General features: G+C 37.8%; 2 protein-coding genes across 22 annotated transcripts in view; one reads left to right on the plus strand and one right to left on the minus strand.

Moving 5' to 3' along the window:
- Positions 1-18866, minus strand: part of baz2ba (bromodomain adjacent to zinc finger domain, 2Ba) — a 105901-nt gene that overhangs the window by 56073 nt on the left and 30962 nt on the right. The window contains exon 1 of one of the 21 annotated variants that reach the window (XM_067374539.1): positions 11213-12412. The exons of the other annotated variants lie outside the window; for them this stretch is intronic. The gene's annotated coding sequence lies outside the window, so the exon portion shown is untranslated. Of the gene's footprint in view, positions 1-11212; positions 12413-18866 lie in introns of those variants that run through there. 21 annotated transcript variants of the gene reach the window in all.
- marchf7 (membrane-associated ring finger (C3HC4) 7) overlaps positions 9193-18866 on the plus strand; it is a 70042-nt gene continuing 60368 nt past the window's right edge. The window contains exons 1-3 of the mRNA XM_067374561.1: positions 9193-10954; positions 11216-11327; positions 13601-17399. The gene's annotated coding sequence lies outside the window, so the exon portion shown is untranslated. The remainder of the gene's footprint in view (positions 10955-11215; positions 11328-13600; positions 17400-18866) is intronic.

Genomic DNA, 18866 nt, shown 5'->3' on the forward strand with positions numbered 1-18866 from the left:
GATGCTTTCGTTCTGATCTCATGATCTCTCTTCTTAAGTCAACTGGAAAGCATCACACACACATTCCTTTAGGCCGGCTGGCGCTGACACACACACACTCACACACACACAAAACAGAAGCTGCTAGTCACGCCCACACTTGTAGTTGTTGTAGTGCATATAAAGCAGCTACATTTAGCCCTAAGACAGGGACGGATCCATTCACACACACACACATACATCTTTCAGAGAAACTTTTTCTCAGACACACACACACACACACACACACAGTGAACTATTTCCTTGTATAACTATGTTTAGGAGTTTAAGAACTAATAAATCTATCGAATGAACAAGTTCTGATTTGTCGTGTGGCACAAACTGAGCTGTCACATTGAGCTGTGGTGCTCATACGGGTGATTCGAGTTTAATTCCAGTTTACTTTTACGCCACATCTACTGTGTCAGCTGTGCAGACAAGGCTTTGAAAAATGCAAAAAAAATAAAATAAAGTTTTTTTTAGAAATTATATTATTATAAAAAATAATATACATTATATTTTAATATATAAACTATAATAAATATAATTTATAATAAATAACTAGTAAATTAATTTATTATAAATAATATAATGTATAATATGTATTTGATAAAATCTATACAAAAGCTACATAAGCTTTGAGAAAATTAAACTTTAAACTTAAATTTGGGTAAAAAAAAATCTAATTATGTAATATACAATAATTATAAACATTATACATAATACATTTTAATTTCCACTATAATAAATTAATTATAATAATGTATACCTATATTTTATTATAAATGATATATTTTTAATACTATTTTTAATAATAATAAAGTAACGTTAAAGTTATATTATTTATAATTATAAATTATATTATTATAAAATTATATATTTTAAACTGTAATGAATATAATTTATAATAAATAAGTTAGAAATTTATTTTATTATAAATAAAATATATATTTTATAAGCAAAACAAGGCTTTGAAAAACATGTAAACATTTAATTTAAATTAGAAAATAATTAAAATATATTTATAATTATTAATTATATTATAACAAATATATATATAAATTTTTATATAAACTACAACAAATAACATTTATAATAAATAATTTATACATTTATTTTATAATAAATAATGTATTTTTGAAATAATAAATGCAAAACAAGGCTTTGAAAAATATCTAAACGTTCAATTTAAGTGAGAAAATAACTAAAAATATTCAGAATTATTAATTATATTATAAAATGTATATACATTATATTTTTATCTAAACCATAAATACAATTTATAATAAATAATTTATACATTTATTTTATAACAAATAATGTATTTTTATAATAATATATGCAAAACAAGGCGTTGAAAAAAATATGCAAACTCTAAATTTAAATGTGTGTGTACATAAACATGTTGAACAAGGCAATCAAGCAATCGATTTCCTCTTGCAGCTACTTGATACAGGCTTTATCAAATTTCTGGGGACTGTACATAATAACGTCTTTCTCACTTGCATAGACATACTGAAAAAACAAGCTATGTCATCTGCTCCTCTTCACCCCATCATTTCCTGTTCTCGCCATACTATCCGTTTCAGTAACAGTGGCAAAAACAGTAGCTAACTAATTTGACAAATGTCAAAGTTTAGGAACCACACACAAACACACACAAAAAAATCACTACGTACAGTCCACAATTAACTAAAAGATCAATGTTAATTTATGAGCTCCATTCCCATCTACTTAATGACCGCATGACCTCTCTTACAAAACACGAGTCTGACGCACACATAATCAGCCGTCTGACCGCCAATGAGACGTGCAAGCTGACTGGCCAGTTCAGAGGCGCATAAAGAGTCTCACAGGATTCACCGGCATTCTTTGACCTCCGGAAGATCCCAGTGGGACCATTGAGGATCATTAGATGTTTAGCTTGCCACAGCACGCTCAATGTGTGTGTATGTTTGTGCTGTAATAAGCATGTGCGCAGGTGTCTTACACTCCAAGCAAGCGACGTGACAAAACTAGATCGCTCTAATTTACACAAAAACTACTGATCTAGGTTTGTCGCACACTGCAAGTGAGCAGCGATACACCGATGAAACACCGTTAGAAAGAAAGACGAGAGAAAGTGTTAATGTGTGTGTGTGTGTGTGTGTGTGTGTGTGTGTGTGTGTGTGTGTGTGTGTGTGTGTGTGTGTGTGTGTGTGTGTGTGTGTGTGTGTGTGTGTGTGTGTGTGTGTGTGTGTGTGTGTGTGTGTGTGTGTGTGTGTGTGTGAGAGAGAAAGAGAGATATTTTGTCCTTTACTGAAGCCCATTTCTTATTCACTCCGGAGGCAGCGGATCCGGCAAAAACCGGATATATTTAGACACTCCATTACAGAGAGAGCTGTGTGTGTGTGTGTGAGACATGCTCAATGTCCCTATACAATCTCCATTAACATCCACACAAACACATTCTGCAAATCCACACAAATACAAGCACATGTGAGTCCACACACACACACACACACACACACACACACACACACACACACACACACACACACACACACACACACACACACACACACACACACACACACACACACAACATGTTACACATGTTCCATCCGAGGAGTGTTCACACACATGAATGGCATTCATATATGCATTCGCTTTCACATTACAACACGCATACACACAAAAACAGACAGAAACATAATTACACTACGTACACTTTCATCACTTCACTTCTTCTCTCCATCAACCCACTGATCTATACCTGTATTACCGTCATAAACATGATTTACAGCTCTGCAAAAGAAGAACACACATCCTACCCTCCCCTCGTCTCCTGTGTGTGTGTGTGTGTGTGTGTGTGTATGTGTGTTTACATTGACAAAAGCATAAACCTGATGAGAAAATCCATCTCCTGTTTCAGATCGGACAGAGCAGAAATATCTTCTATTGATCACTGCAAAACAACCATCAGCTAAGAAAACAGCCATGATTGGCGAGACAGGCGTGCGAATCCACACCATTCTCCCTGCAGACTGTGTGTGTGTGTGTGTGTGTGTGTGTGTGTGAGTGTGAGTGTGAGTGTGAGTGTGAGTGTGAGTGTGTGTGTGTGTGTGTGTGTGTGTGTGTGTGTGTGTGTGTGTGTGTGTGAGTGTGAGTGTGAGTGTGTGTGTGTATGTGTGTGTGTGTGTGTGTGTGTGTGTGAGTGTGTGTGTGAGTGTGTTTGACAGTGTCTAGCTCTAGGGATGATTTAAACATTCAAAAGGGAGTAAAATCAGCATGTCAGTGCTATAACACAAGAGTCATCATATTTCTACATGGAAAGGGTGATGGAAGTGGCGTCTCAAATAAAAGTGTGCAAGGAGGAGAGGGAGAGAGACAGAGAGTGGGTAGAGAAAATGAGAATGAGAAAAGGCAGCAATTAATAAGTTATAGATTAGTTCTTTGAATAACTTTGCATTATTCATTGTGGGGTTATGATGATAACTGTGAAATTAGAGATTCATTTTCAGCTAAAGAGGGAGAGAGAGAGAGAGAGAGAGAGAGAGAGAGAGAGAGAGAGAGAGAGAGAGAGAGAGGGGTGATGTGTTGAGGCACCAGTCCCACTAAGCAACACTAAAGGGTTTAACATTAACAATTGGCAAGTGCCAAATGTGAGTAAAAGGCGGCTTTTATGAATAACAAAAGGGTTATTTGAAAACTTTACAAAGAATAAGTGATTTACTGTAGACGATTCAAATTAATCACATCTATAAACATCTTTTATTGCTGGAATACAAACACATTAAGTATAATATCTGAACAGAAACTAGTAGTGCCAATTTATGTAAATTGATTAAACAATTTATGTTGTGATTCTAGTTGCTTCAAGGGGTGTATGTTCTTCAATAAAAATAACAGTCATTGGTGGGAAAAAGTAAAAAGGTTTTAATTTTAAAAGGTTAAAGATTATTTTATACTACTACTACTACTAGTAATAACAATAACATTAATAAATTAATTAAGTCCTCTTGCAGTCCTATAGTGAGCCCTGAGAATCACTGATGTAATATATTTTTGTCTGGATGGCTTTATGCAAAGAATATTCCACATATGTTTCACTGCATGAAGTTCTGGAGTAAAAAAAAAACTTAATTTATAAGGAACAAAACCACAGAAGTTCTTGAAGTTTTGAGACAGGTGCAGTTTGACTGACTCTCCTCGTGTATGATGCTACAATTAACACAATCGCCTTCACTGTTTGTCTAAATATGCAAATATTTAAACAAAACAGACAGCTATATAATTCTATTATCATAGGGACAATTTATTTTTTAGCGTTTTATCTGGATAGTACAGTATAGAGTAGTCAGAAATGAATGTAGGAGAGAGAGGGGATGAGATTTTAGAGCGATTTTAGAGAGATTTTAGAGTTTTAGGGATCTCTCTTTAGGGAAGTCTGCCTGGAAGTTCATTTTAAAGAAGCTTTTGAAGAAAGGATTGTAAATTGTTTCACTTCTTTTCACATTTGTGTGATTCAAAATATAAAGAGGGGTCAGAGACAGCAAGAGACCACAAGCGAAAATTCTTTTATTTTGCATTTTCCTAATTTAAGTTTTTAAAAAAAGATCACAAATTGTAATATCAGCATTACAAATTGAGTGAAATTTTACTGAATGGAAAAAATATATATATTTCTAAATCTTTTATGCAAGGCAACACGTTCAATGCCACAAATCTATGGAAGCTTGTTTACGCCACTAAATAAAAAATAGGTAATTGCAACTTTTTCTTATAATTCTGACTTTTTTTTTCTTGCAATTGCAAGTTTTTATAATGCAATTCTGACTTTTTTTCTTAGAATTGCAAGATATAAACTCACAATTGCAAGTTATAAAGTCAGAATTGTGAGTTATGAAGTCAGAATTGTAAGATATAAACTCGCAATTCTGAAAAAAACATCAGTCTTTTTTCCCTCATAATTGAACATTATAACATGCAATGGCGAGTTTATACCTCACAATTCTGAGAAAAGTCAGAATTGCAAGATGTAAACTCGTAATTGCAAAAAAAAAGTCTGAATTGTGAGTTACCGTTTTATTTTTATTTAATTTCTTCTCGCAACTGCAAGTTTATATCTCGCAAGTCTGACTTTATAACTCGCAATTGTGATTTTTATATCATGCAATTCGGAGAAAAAAAGTCAGAAGTATGAGATATAAACTCGCAATTGCAAAAAAAAAAAAAAAAAAAAAAAGTCTGAATGGTGAGATAAAAAGTCGCAATTACCTTTTTTATTTTTTTATTTCATGGCGAAAACAAGCTTCCATAAAAATCTGATATGTGGCCAGGAGCTAAATCTAAAATATTTCCTTCATTTTTTTTTTTTCTTTCAAAAATGTTTAAACTAGATATGCAAGAGAACAAATGGATAAATGCAAGTGAGAGAAAAAAGAAAAGAAAAAAAAAGATCTCAGACCTTTAAACAGGTTACCATGCAAAAATAACACAAATACACTAGGACAAAGTTTGCAGGAAGGGGAACTTTCCTCCTGCTGTCACAATATAAAACAACTGACACTTAGGTCATGTGATCCTGACACAGTTGACACACACACTCAAAGCATCAACTAGAGGTGAACCTAGACTATTTCAGTACAACCCTGAGTCTATAAATCAAAATGCATGACAACAAACATTGACAATTTGCCTAATTAAATAAGAGTCAAGTTCAATAAATTCAAGTCATTTGTGTTGTTCTATGGGGTGTGTGTGTGTGTGTGTGCGCACATGCGTGCAAAGGCAGAAATACAGTCTCTGAGACAGACAGACGGTTGCAAATTAAACAAGAACTATGGCAGCTTGAGCAATTTTTGGTTTAAATATTGTCATTCTCTTGTTCACACCCTGTCTCTCTCTTTCTCTCTCTGGCCTCCAGACTTAATCCAGAGCTGTCTAACCATCTGCCTAATTTTAGCTTAAAACGCACACTGAAGTTTCCTCCTCTGCTCTGTGCATCACACCCATGTCATATGATCCTTTTATTCAGCCGTGACCTCCTCAGACATACCCGTCTGAAAACGGCCCACATCTGCGCACCCAAACACACTCCCTGCCCATCGCCGAGTCTGGGCCTGCTCGACTGTACCGGCAGCCTTCCAGAGAATTCTCCAAGTGCCAGGACGAACACATGGCGACAACCGTAACAATATTTCAAGGCGATTACGATTACCAAGAGCTCTGGCGACAAACAGGCGTTGGATTATGCCGTTACTGTGCCTGATCTTTAAAACAAAGGTGGGCTAAGCCCTGGAAACCGCGAGGAATCCCACACACATGTAGAAAACATGTACACAAGAGCGGAACGTGCGACTAATCTGGGAGGACTAAATGGAATCAGCGGGTCTGCCGCGAGCTGTCAATCGTGCACCGTGTGGGAGGAGTCAGCCGCGGGGTCAGGGAGGATGCGGTCGGAATTTATGAGGGAATGATGGCATCGTCAAGGACTGTAGGCAAGCAGGCGGGTCGGAGGGGGGGGCGTCAAGGCCGAAGGACACACGGAGGATACGGAACACAGAGTCTGATCCGCAGACCTTCCCAGGCCCTGGATTACACCACAGCCCACCCGTTTGCATCAGCCTCTCTCCCTCCAGAGAAAGAGAGAGGAGTTGACAGGAAAGAAAGTGGAAAGAGGAGCAAGAAGGGGCGGAAAGGACAGAAACATAGTGAGAGCAGATGAGAATAGCTGCTCGCGTGATTTTTCTGTGGGTTGCTGGGTTTGAGTAGGACAGCGGGACCGAGATGAAGTAAAGCAGACTAGACTGGCCCGAATCCTTCAATCCTGAACACTGACTAACTTTGTTCCCAAACCTAATGAGCTGCCTACGTAGAGAGCATGCTAATGCATCATAGGTGCACTCCTGACACAAAGATCGTTCTAATAGGTAGTAATTATGCTGCCTTCGAAGATGCATTCCATGCATGCAAATATGCCTACCTGCCTACTAAACACAGGCGAAAAAACAGACGCAAAATTAGTAGGATGTCTGAATTTATAGTATTCATAAAGCAGGAGGTGGAAGGTACCCGGATACTTTTGACAAAATACCAAAGTGCGCATCTGATGGACACCTATGAGGGTACCGGAGAGGAGTTGTTGAAAGGCATAAGCAACAAAGACGCATAACAAAAAGACATGGCAGATTAAGTACGTCTATACTATAGAGAACATACTTTTTTAACTGTTGCAAAGTTCACACCTACAAATGTAGCACCTACTCAGACAGCATGACAGTTTGGATGCACCTCCTGTTTTTGGCCAAATTCTAAGTTAGTATTGTATCATTTTCAGAAGACAATGCCAAGATGCAGCGTGACAAGCTCAACAGAAGCCAACAGAAATGTTCATTATACACATAATCATTTCATGGCTCATTACTGTTTTATCTAATATGTGTGTGTGCTATATATTTCAATTACTATTACAACAATGAGCTTAGTTAGCTTAGTAACATGCTAATGCCAAAAAGAGAAAATACAAATTTGTATGTAGTGCACTAGATGACCTTCTCAACAGTTCATAAAGTATTTAGGTGTGTAGTATGAATACAATCCAGACAAACTACATCTACCATGTTAGCATTGTCATGTCGCCTATGATGTAAGCCACATCACTGGACATTTCACCATCCACAAATTGGAAAATGCAGAGAACATAGCATGAATACTTCAGAATCTTGGAATAAGCATTAAGTACAGCTTAATGAGACAAATCACTGGTTTTGTTGAGAATAGAATGTGCATTAGATAGCCTGAAGCATACAGATATTTTAACATGATACAGGTTTCTTTCAACATGATATCAATTGAAGATAAATTTGTGACCCATTTATTGCCAATTTAAATGAATTAAAACTGAAGTTTGACAAACATTTTTGGAGATTTTGGCCTTTCCCCATTCAAGTACATTTTAGCTATACGTTTAAGTTTACAAGTGCACAGTCAGAAGAAAATTTGTAACTGTAGGGTACAACTGTACCTTAGTGTAGCTTGTCACTTATGTAGTACCCTTAAAAGAACAACTCTGTACCATGTACACTCTAAAAAATGCTGGGTCACAAACAACCCAAGTTTTGTTAAATATGGACAAACCCAGCAGGTTGGGTTAAAGGGCACCTATTATGCCCTCTTTCACAAGATGTGATACAAGTCTCTGGTCTGGTCAAGTTTCAGCTTAAAATACCAGCTTAAAATTGCCCCTATTTTGGGGTGAGCAAAAACATGCCTTTTCTATATTGCTGGCTAAAAAAAATAAATCCAAAATTGGTTGAAAAAATGGCTGGGTGAAAACAACCCAATCCCTGTGTTTGTCCAGCATTTTTTAGAGTGTATCCACCCATAAAAGGTGCATATTACTAGGGGTAAGTCATGTTTCAAAAACGCTGTTGGATATTGTTGATATTTGAAATCCACACAAGCAAACACACCTCTCTTCATTGCTCCGCCTCCAAAACGCATCAGCTAAAGCGCTTGCCCAGTCATAAACCTTCATTCCAGTGATATTCTTTTGAGCTTTTTTGTATTGTGTCTCATCTCTCTTTATGCAGCCTTTCTTCAAATCTCCCGCTTGGTTGTTCTCTCTCCTGGACCATCAAACACCCCCTAATGCTGATTGGCTAAACACTAACTTCCAAACAGTGTTTTTGAAATATGACTTACCCACTCCTTTAACTGTCACCGTCCCGCTAGCGGGATGCTTGACGCGGTTTTTATTTATTGCATTTTTTTAAGCTTAAAAACACAGCATTCATCCTGTGAAAACCGTTTTGAAATTGGACATTGCCGTTACCATGGAAATAGTACTTTAATCGTTTGACAGCCCTACTATAAAGTAGTTCAAATAAATTTTGTAATATGAAACAGGACAACACCCACAAGGGGAAGGAGCCTGCTAAAACGATTTAATCGCATACAAAATAAAAGTTCGAGTTTGCCTAATATATGTGGGTGTACTGTGTGTAATTATTATGTATATATAAATACAAACAGATTAATGTATATATTTGAGAAATATTTACAAGTATATGTATTTATTTATATTTTATATATAAATAAAAATATTTTGTACATAACATTTCTCTTAAATATATACATTGATTTGTGTGTATTTATATATACATAATAATTACACATAGTACACCCACATATATTGCGCAAACTCAAAATTTGTATTTTGTATACGATTAATCGCGATTAATCGTTTGACAGCCCTACTTTATAGTCAAAACTTATTTACTCTTGACAAAACACATATCGTCGGAATTGTCTGAATCTCAAGCTTCCATATTTGGCATCTGTTTTTGATAGAAGTGATATCTGGAGAGAAATTTATTAATTTGTTACAGTAGAATGCATCAATGCAATGTGGGTGACACCCAGTGGCCTAAACAAAATCTCATGGGAACTTCAATTTTTGTCATATCAACTTCAAATTTGGAACACAACTTGTTTAGACATATGGCTATGATTTTTTTTAATCAATTTTAGAGTTAAAATTATTTTGTAAAATATACATTTTATATAAAATATAAACTTTTGGGACAGTACATTTGATTTACAGTAAATTTAAACTTCTATAATTTTTTCATACTTCCATTTTTTGCTAAAGCGTCTTCTTTAAAAACAAGCCCAAACTTCAGTCTATATTCCAAAGCATTCTTGAATTACAACAATTTAAGTTTGGATAGTGGATTTTCACGTCTATGCTCAGGGACTACTATGAACCTTTTAGGTGTAAATATGGTAGAAAGATGTCTCTTCGAGGTAACTGCCCCTAACTAAAAGGTAAAATTTTTTGCAGCCAAGAGAACAAACATGTTTAAATCAAACACTTACAAAGTTCCATGTGTGTTAGAATGCAGCCGCCTATGTAGACATTAGAAAGGGTTTTAAAACAGAGCAACAGTGATCAGTTACTGCAAGGCCCCATCGAAGATGTGCTGATCTAGATGGAGAGATCACACTAAAAGAGAGTGTCTAAGAGAGCTGAGACAGAGAGATCATATTAAATGTGTAGCTGTGCACTGGAGGTGTAGCAGCCGCAATGTATTTGTGTGTAATGAGCTCATGTTCTGTTGTCCTAGCTAAATAAAGCCTGAAGGCACCATCTCTCTCTCTGTCTCTCTCTCTCTCTTTCTCGGACTTTTCCATCCACCTCTCTCTCCACCTAAAATGCTGTCTTTGTTTTTCCTTGTTCTTTTTTAGAACAGAGCTTCTTTCTTTAGTTAACGTAATGGCATAATTAGGCATTCGTTTAAAGAGATAGTCTTTTTGCTCTATGCATTCTCTGAGTCTCTCAGAGCGCCTTCCGCGCGGCTCGTTCCTTCCCAACAGAAAGCCAATTATGTGAAGTTTATGTGGCTTTGCAAGCCAAATATAGGCAAGACCGTTCATCTCTGATGATAACATGCATGAGTCATAATGTGTGTGTGTCTTTGTGGTTGTGCGAGTGTGTCAAGTTACAAAGACACCCATGGTGCATCTAATGAGATGAATGTTGCTTATTTATTTATTTGTTTGTTTGTTTACTTATACACAACTTTTAGAGAGCTGTATAAATACTTTTTGATAAAGATTGCTGTTGTGTTGCTTTATCCAGTGGGTCAAAGGTCACGAAGGCCAGCAGACAGACAGAGCTTGAATCCGATTGGCCGTTTCATCATCAGTCTGTAATCTCAACTGATTTGTCCTGGACACCGATTCCAGTTATTTTTCATTCAAGACAAGTTATCTATCAGCGACAGAACACATTAAAAGGCACGGGATCAGTTAAAAGCACCCAGCGTGCGGACACACACGCAGCAGGTGAGCAGCCAGCTGTCATATCCTCACGCCTAGTCCAGGGAACATCGCTCTGACATTTCAGGAGCGGCAGAGACAGCCGAGCGGAGCTGTGTGAAATGGCGGCGTGAGTGTGATCTCCAGACACACACACACATATACACACACAAGTGCGGTGGATTCAGGGGTTTGAAATGGCGACTGGACTGCCATCTCTTCATAATCACTCAAACCCACACACACACACACACACACACACACACACACACACACGCTTATCCACCCACTCATATACACACACTAACACACTCTCAGGCTTCTCTAGATATTATCTCCCCCTGATTAGCATAATCTAATCAATTTCACAAAATTGTCTTTTAATTACCAGGAGCTCCTCCGGTGTGAAACCCTCGGAGGGCCGTGGAGGAGAGAGATCTTCGGGCGCCCCTCACCGGTTCACTGGCACCTGCTCTTTGCCTGTTCACGTTTGTTTACAAAACGTAAAGACGGTAGCATTAGCATTACGCCGTTTCATTGGTTTAATGGCAACTAAAAATAATCCTGGACTGATTACAAATCATTCTCCAAAAAAAGATTTTCTACTTTAACACAATTTACAGCCGTTCAATCACTCTTTGTTTGTTTATGAGATTTTGAAGTGTTTACAGGCAGAGACTAATGACTAAAAGTCAGGCTGTAAACACGCTCTTAATAAAACTAGCCCTGTGTAGCAGTGAGTAATCACGGCTGATCCTGCCAGTTTGCTTGTGCGAGTGTGTGTGTTTGTGATCGTGTGTGTGTGTGTACTTTGCCCGTGTGGGAAATGATTAACATCCAGTGACTCACAGCCCCCAACAATAACACGTAAGAGGTAAGACAACACACAAAAGTGAGGTAAACACACAAACACGCTAAATCTAGGCCGTGCAACACACTGCCCGCATGCACCTCATCCTCCTGCGAGAGCTAAAAACCACAGCGCAGGATGACATGAAAGCTGTTTCTGCTCAAATATAAGAGAGTTAACAAGCGAAGGTCTGCATCTGAACAAACTCGAGCGGAAATCCGACCGTCTATGTCTCTCTTGGGAGAGTGACTGTCCTTAGGGAACTCTTGCTCACTGTGTGGACTGTGTGACTCGGTTGTGAAGTTTATCGAGTTTATTTCGTTACAAAACAACCGACTGAGGGAGTGACACTTCAGCCGGTAACCTTTAACCTACATGCATGTCCGTCAAATCAGATTCAGCCATTTCTGAATAACAGAAACACTCTTTTCTTGTACTTGTTTAGTCGTGTTTATTAGCCGTTGCTAACACACGTGGGAACATTTTTAAGGCTCAGCCTCCTCTTCTGTGGGCTTTTAAGACCCTCGTCACATGGCTTGGGACAAACTACAGAAGCACTGGTACTTCTGACATCCCTAAGGTGAACAACAAACATTTTACTACGCTACTTTTCCATTGTTTGTCTATGTAAGCACTTGCTACATGAGCATCTTTGACCACATCTTTGACCACATCTTTTGACCATCTTTTTTTTTCTTTTTCTTTTATAATTCAACTGTTTGCATCTCACATTTTTAGATTGAAAATATGAAAATGGCCCCTAAAGGTGCAACAGGTTCAGGAAATGCAAGCTGATAAATGCTTATGCGCACATAAGCATTTATCAGCTTGCATTTCCTGAACCTGTTGCACCTTTAGAGGCATTTTCACATTTTTCACAGCTAGGCCATGGCTCTGACAGTGTTTCTCTCTTTCAAAGAATCACTCAAATCGCCTTTAGAGCCAAATACAAACCGGCAGGGAAAATCAGGCCGAGGTCAATATAATCTAAAAATGATTTTACACTGAGCTTTATCTGAAGGGAGAAACAGTGAGAGACAGACAATTCAAAAGAATCAGACAGAGTTCCCTCTGATTACTCCTCATCTCTCCTTCTATATACTCTTTCCCTTTGTCCTCCCCCTCTCATTTGATCATTTCATCCAATCAAGGTCCATCACAGCTGCCACACACAGATGTGGACGCTGAACCCAATTCAAGCTTGAGAGAGAAGGAGAGAAAACGAGTGAATAAACCTTGAAGCAGCTGTGTGTGACAATGGAAACAACAAATAAAATGCTCACACACTCTTTAAAAATCACATCGGTCGCTCCTCACACACATGCAGTGTTCACATTGTGTCCATCTACACAGTTTTGATAAGCTCCTCTCTGTGAGATAGCAAGACACTTAGAATTCAGTTTGAGGAATAACAGACATTCTCTGCAGTGGACTGCACCGCAAACACTTACTATTGGCCTGTTTTATCTGTTTCCAAATGAATGAATCCAATCTAAACTGAATCCAGCCCCAAACAAATCCTGCTCACAATCAACCCTTGGTGATGTGAGGTGACTATAAGGAGCTCTAAACCCTGGCCTTGTCAAACAAACAACCAGCCATATTAGGAGGGGCTTTCTTATGTGCTCAACATATGACACAATGTAGCCATTTAGCATACGTTCAAAGGCGTTTTCACATGACAAGCATCAGGACATCAATCCACTCTGCCCTCCTCATGAAAAGTGTAGCCTTCCTGATAATGTTCGGGGCTCAGACTCACTCTCCCAGTTTAAATCCATATTAAAGACGCATCTCTTTAGTCAAGCATTCGCATAATGCATCTCATATCAGATCAATTGCACACGACATCTTTGCTTAACGTTATGAACAGCAGCTATGCTAATTATTCTCCATTTGCTTTTCTGTTTTATCTCGGGTGACTAGAGCGGACATCAGCTTCAGTTTGGATCCAGCCTCTTAAGAAGACCTCAGATGACCAACACCTTTGAAGACACGGCGCCAACTCCTGCGAGGACTTTATGACGCAACATCTGGATCAACATGCACATTCACAAATTTCTATATATCCTAATTATCGTTAAGATATAATTCATTATTTCCAGGAGCTCATTGTTTCTACCTTTAATTAAATTGCCTACATTTTTACATTGTTAGCTAACTGCATGATTATATGTACATTTCTGAAACCACATACATTGGACAGTCACCTCCGATACCAAATTCTCGAAATTGTAATGTTGACATGCATTCTCTATAAAGCTGAGAATTGATTTGAAGTGTTGGTCATGGAAGGATGATTTTACTATTTATTAATTCACATACAACTACTAATGTGCATATAATAATTATTTGATGAAGACCGATAAAAATAAACAAATATTTTAAATAAACAAATCATTCTAGTTCACTACCTACTTTCCTGCCTGTGTAGACGGACTCTATAGCACTAGCAAACAAAGGAAAGTGAAAGCATATTTTTTTGGTTCGATTGAACAAATATGTCCACGTCACTGTTTTGATTCCGTCTCGGAGCAGCACTGAATGAGAGTGAATGAACAAGATTTTGTTTGTGAGCTAGGATCTGCTGACTGACTGACTGACTGACGTTTGATTACTTCACCATGTGAGTCAATCGCGTTCACAACAAAGGATTATGAATGGGTATCATACACAATTAATATGAAGTATAGGAACGTTACTGAAACTCTTAACTTATTTAGGCTATTACCCAGCAGCAACAAGCTTTTTGGAGTTTATTGGTAGATTTATAGGTGGCAATTTTAATAAAGCATATTGAGACTCGTTTGGTTGTAAATTCATCGATTTTAACAAATTGAATGATGAATAATAACACAATAACTTCTGCCACCTACTGGAATAACAATGTCACTGGCAAAAACATTCACCAAATGTGAACAAATCTTGGTTACACTTCTTTGATGGTCTACTTTAGACACTCTACGAACTATAAGTAACTTTTTAACTATATGCCAACTTTGTCAAATAACGCAATGTATTATCATTTATCTTCGGCTTTGCATTGGCACCACCTCATACAGTTGGTAATGTTGACACGAGTTATTTTACAGGGAAAGTCCCTCTCGAGAAACCTGAGGTTAAGTGCCAATGGTAGCTCAAGGATCGCTTCTTGTGGAGTTCAAACATATGACCATTCGGTCAATAGCCCAGATATTTAACCACTACTCCATACCATCCCAATGATGAACGCAAGCAAACTTAAATGGCAAGTGTAAAATTACCAAATTGTTGTATTTAGCAGACACATTTTATTCAAAGTGACTTACAGTGCACTAATTACAGGCACAGTCCCACTGGAGCAACCTGAGGTTAACATCCGTGCTGAAGGGTAAAACGGCCACAGAGCAGGACTGTGGCTTTTCTGCTCCTGTGTTATATACTAGGGATTAAACTTGTTTCTATTCTCCTTTTAGAAATTGTAACACATGTAACGTTGTCTAGGGTTAAACCAGGAAATGTAGTTTTTGAAAAATTAGCTGTTACTTAACATGACTACAGCAAAGCTCTAAGGATACATGGGCATGTTCAGAACAGCATACCACCATAGTACTATGACTATTCCTGCAGGATATAGTACACATGCCATGCATAGTATGCAAATATACTGTATACAGGAAATACCTGGATATTTTTTTGGCAAAATGTTCCCCAGTGCATTATGTTTCCTACAATGCAATGTGGTCAAGCTGGCCTTACATTTCCTGTGCTATAAAAATAAGCTTATCTTTTAAAAAAAAAAAATCTTCCTAACTGAATACTGAAACGGACTGCCAAAAACTATGTAATTTCTGTACTAATAGCATCAAACAAAACTGTACAAATAATGATTGTTTTCAAACAGGTTTGAAACAAACACTCCCCTTGTCTTTTATTGGTCAGATAAACAGATATCTCCGCCCCAAACTTATGTCATTGGTTAAGCCAATGTTGCGATGTCAGGCTGGGTGAAATTCTCAAACAAAGTAAAGTTTTGAAAGTGCTACAGATCTTAAAAATAAAATCAGTGATCTTACAAATGGCCTACTGACTCTGAATATTAAACTGGGATAGGAAAAAAAACTAAGACAATTTTACAAACTGATTTAATGGTTACTTTTTCAAATAACTATTAAAGTAATGGATTACTTTTTCAATTTACAACAAAATATCTAAGTTACTTTTTCACATTTATTGACACAGCTCTTCTGTCCTCAGGTTGAGAGAAATAAAGTGCAGAGGTGTTGTGTGAGCTGTGTGAACATCATAGTTATTGTAGTTCTACACTAAATGTGAACATGCATTTACTCATCTCACATTCAGTATTCCTCAAAATTAATAAAAACAGTGAAATACAATTTCAGAATTTTATGCAAACCTGTAATATACAACTATATTAAATTACACAAATATACTTTATGCATTTAATCTCACTTTATTAACCAATGTCTTTGCTGCTGACCTTCAATGACCTAATTCAACCATACTAATAAGCAAAAATTACTTTATATTTAGAAATAAGAGTGTTAAACTTCCTTCTCCTGTATCCTATTCTTCTTTAATCCACATTGGCAGCACAGCTGAAAGGTATGTTTAAGCTGCACCTTTTACTGTACAGGCATAAATATGCATTTCCTTCAGCCTGAGGCTTATTTATTTAACTTTTTGTGTGTGTAAGGGGCCTTTACATTTGCCAAAAACATAACTTTCTTTGTTGTTATTAAAAAAAAAAAAAAAAAGCAACACTAGCCCAAGTGAAAAAAAGTAATGCAAAAGTAATGTAACGCATTAATTTTCATAAAAAGTAACTAAATAATGCACATTTTTAAGGAGTAAACGCAATATTGTAATGCATTACTTTTAAAAGTAACTCTCCCCAACACTGGATTTAAAATGCAAAAGAAAACATTTATTGCAAGGTCTGCACAACTACTTAAATAAAAATGTCATCTCAATACAGCTTACTGCGAAAGGCATTTAATTAAACAAATACGTGTGGTGCATTTCATAGTAAAACGCAGAACTCTGTGCTTTTATACACTCATGATCCAGTCTGTTCAGCATCCCTGAGCAGCTCGGTGTGCAGCAAATGCTGTTCCCTCTCTCAAAATGAAGAAATTAATATATAAATTTCTTCTGATATATATATCAGAATGCTACCGTTTCATATTTGATTTAAAAATGTTAGTGGGCAGAACACAGATATACTGTGCAGTATCTAGTAAGCAGAAGGCTTGTGTTCCATTCTGTACACAGCCAGGGTTCTTCGCACTTTACTTAACATGGACTCTCTGTTGTCTCCCTCTAGCTCTCTCTCTCTCTTTGAGCTTTTTAGCTATTCTTTAAACATTCATTAACATTGAGCCGTCCCACAGCCAAATGCTGAGCTCAGTCTTTAGAGCGTTCAGAGAGGTCGCTGACCTCTGAGGAGACGGAATCGAATAATGTTTCCATTTCTGTCCCTTCAGCCAATCAGACGAGCGAGGGGCGGGAGGAAGAGGAGGGGAAGGAGGGGAGGGGCAGCACACATCCTTCACGCCTCACTCACAACCAGGAAGACAGCCTGCAGAGATACAGAGCGAGAGAAAACACAGCCGTCTCGCTCTCTCTCTCTCGCTCGGCTCACGTATCCTGACATTCCAATCTCCTCGGAGCGAGAACAACAAACGCACTGTCATCCTCGTGGAGGCGGCCATCTTTGAGAGCTGTGAGTGTGTGTCTGCCATTACAGACGATCAGATCAGGGGAAGAGCGCAGGTCGCTGTTAGTTTAGAGTATACTATTACCCGATAGCCTCGTGAAAGACCCCAGCAGCGAGAGGGAAGAGAAAACACACACACTCGTCTCCACAGATGGACCTGTTTGATGCATTTGATTGAATCGTCCTAATGTAGTTTAATGAACGTAATAGACTGTGGTGGTAAAATTAGCTGATGGTTTAAGCCCTTAATGGTCTCCTAAATCACCTGACAGGCAAACAGTCACATTTCCATAACACGCACAACGGTTGCAGCTGTGTGTCTTACAGATGTACCTGTAAATATTCTCTCACTGTTTAAACATTCCGTTCTTGCTGATCCTTTCAAGACATTATCAGAGAACATGACACACGACTATCTCACAAAAAAACACACACACCCAGCTTACAACAGTATTCATGTCTCCTGCTTTGATTGTGACAGAGTGTTTAGTGTTTAGTCTCTGTACATTTGACACAAAATGACTGGCTTTGAAACGCTACACACATACATACATTTACTTATCCATGTCAGTGGGGGCATTGCATAGACTTCTATAGAGCTAGTCATAAATAAACATATCCTAACCTAACAGAAAACTCTGCATTTTTTAAGTTCTGGCATGAAACTCTATATGGCACAGGCTGATAGATTCTTAACTCAATTTGGTAGTGATCGCATCGTCAACTACATAGCGCAGCTGATTTGTTGCTGTTGCATCAGCGGCTGTGGCTAAACATTCAAATACCAGTAGTGTTAGCTGTCATCAGTCTGCTTTCAGAAACCCTCCACCTTCCCCAGCTCCACCTGTATAGATCTACAATGGGGCGTTAATTCATGTAAGCTACATGTGCAGCAGCAGCATGTCTTACACGCAGCATAGCAGATCTATTCCGCCAAGACCAAATACATTAACACTGCCATATCCATTTCTATTACCATGCCAATCTCTGCCAAGAGTTGTCATGACAGAACATTATTTACTGTATTTTTACACTGTTTTTCTACAGATAAGATCCACTAAAGGAGGTTGTGTCAGGTTTAGCTCGCTTCTGGGTATAAATCTGTCCCCAAATATAAAATGACAGGCATACACATTTACACATACTTTAAAAAAAAGCATATTTTGATTAGGGCTGCACGATATATCGCATGAGATTGTCACGCGCATTTCGTCAGTAAAGCCGGTTCCCTGATTACCGCTAAATCGCCATCACCTGCTTTCAAATGGAGCAGCATTTAATAGACAGAGCCGTAGATCACTGACAAGTTACGCAATATCGCGTTCATATCGCAGATGAATCGCCTTCGATAATGAACGCGATATTGCGTAGCTTGTCAGTGATCTACGGCTCTGTCTATTAAATGCTGCTCCATTTGAGAGCAGGTGATGGCGATTTAGCGGTAATCAGGGAACCGGCTTTACTGACGAAATG

Source organism: Chanodichthys erythropterus, chromosome 21, assembly GCF_024489055.1.
Source record: "Chanodichthys erythropterus isolate Z2021 chromosome 21, ASM2448905v1, whole genome shotgun sequence".
Lineage (NCBI taxonomy): Eukaryota > Metazoa > Chordata > Actinopteri > Cypriniformes > Xenocyprididae > Chanodichthys > Chanodichthys erythropterus.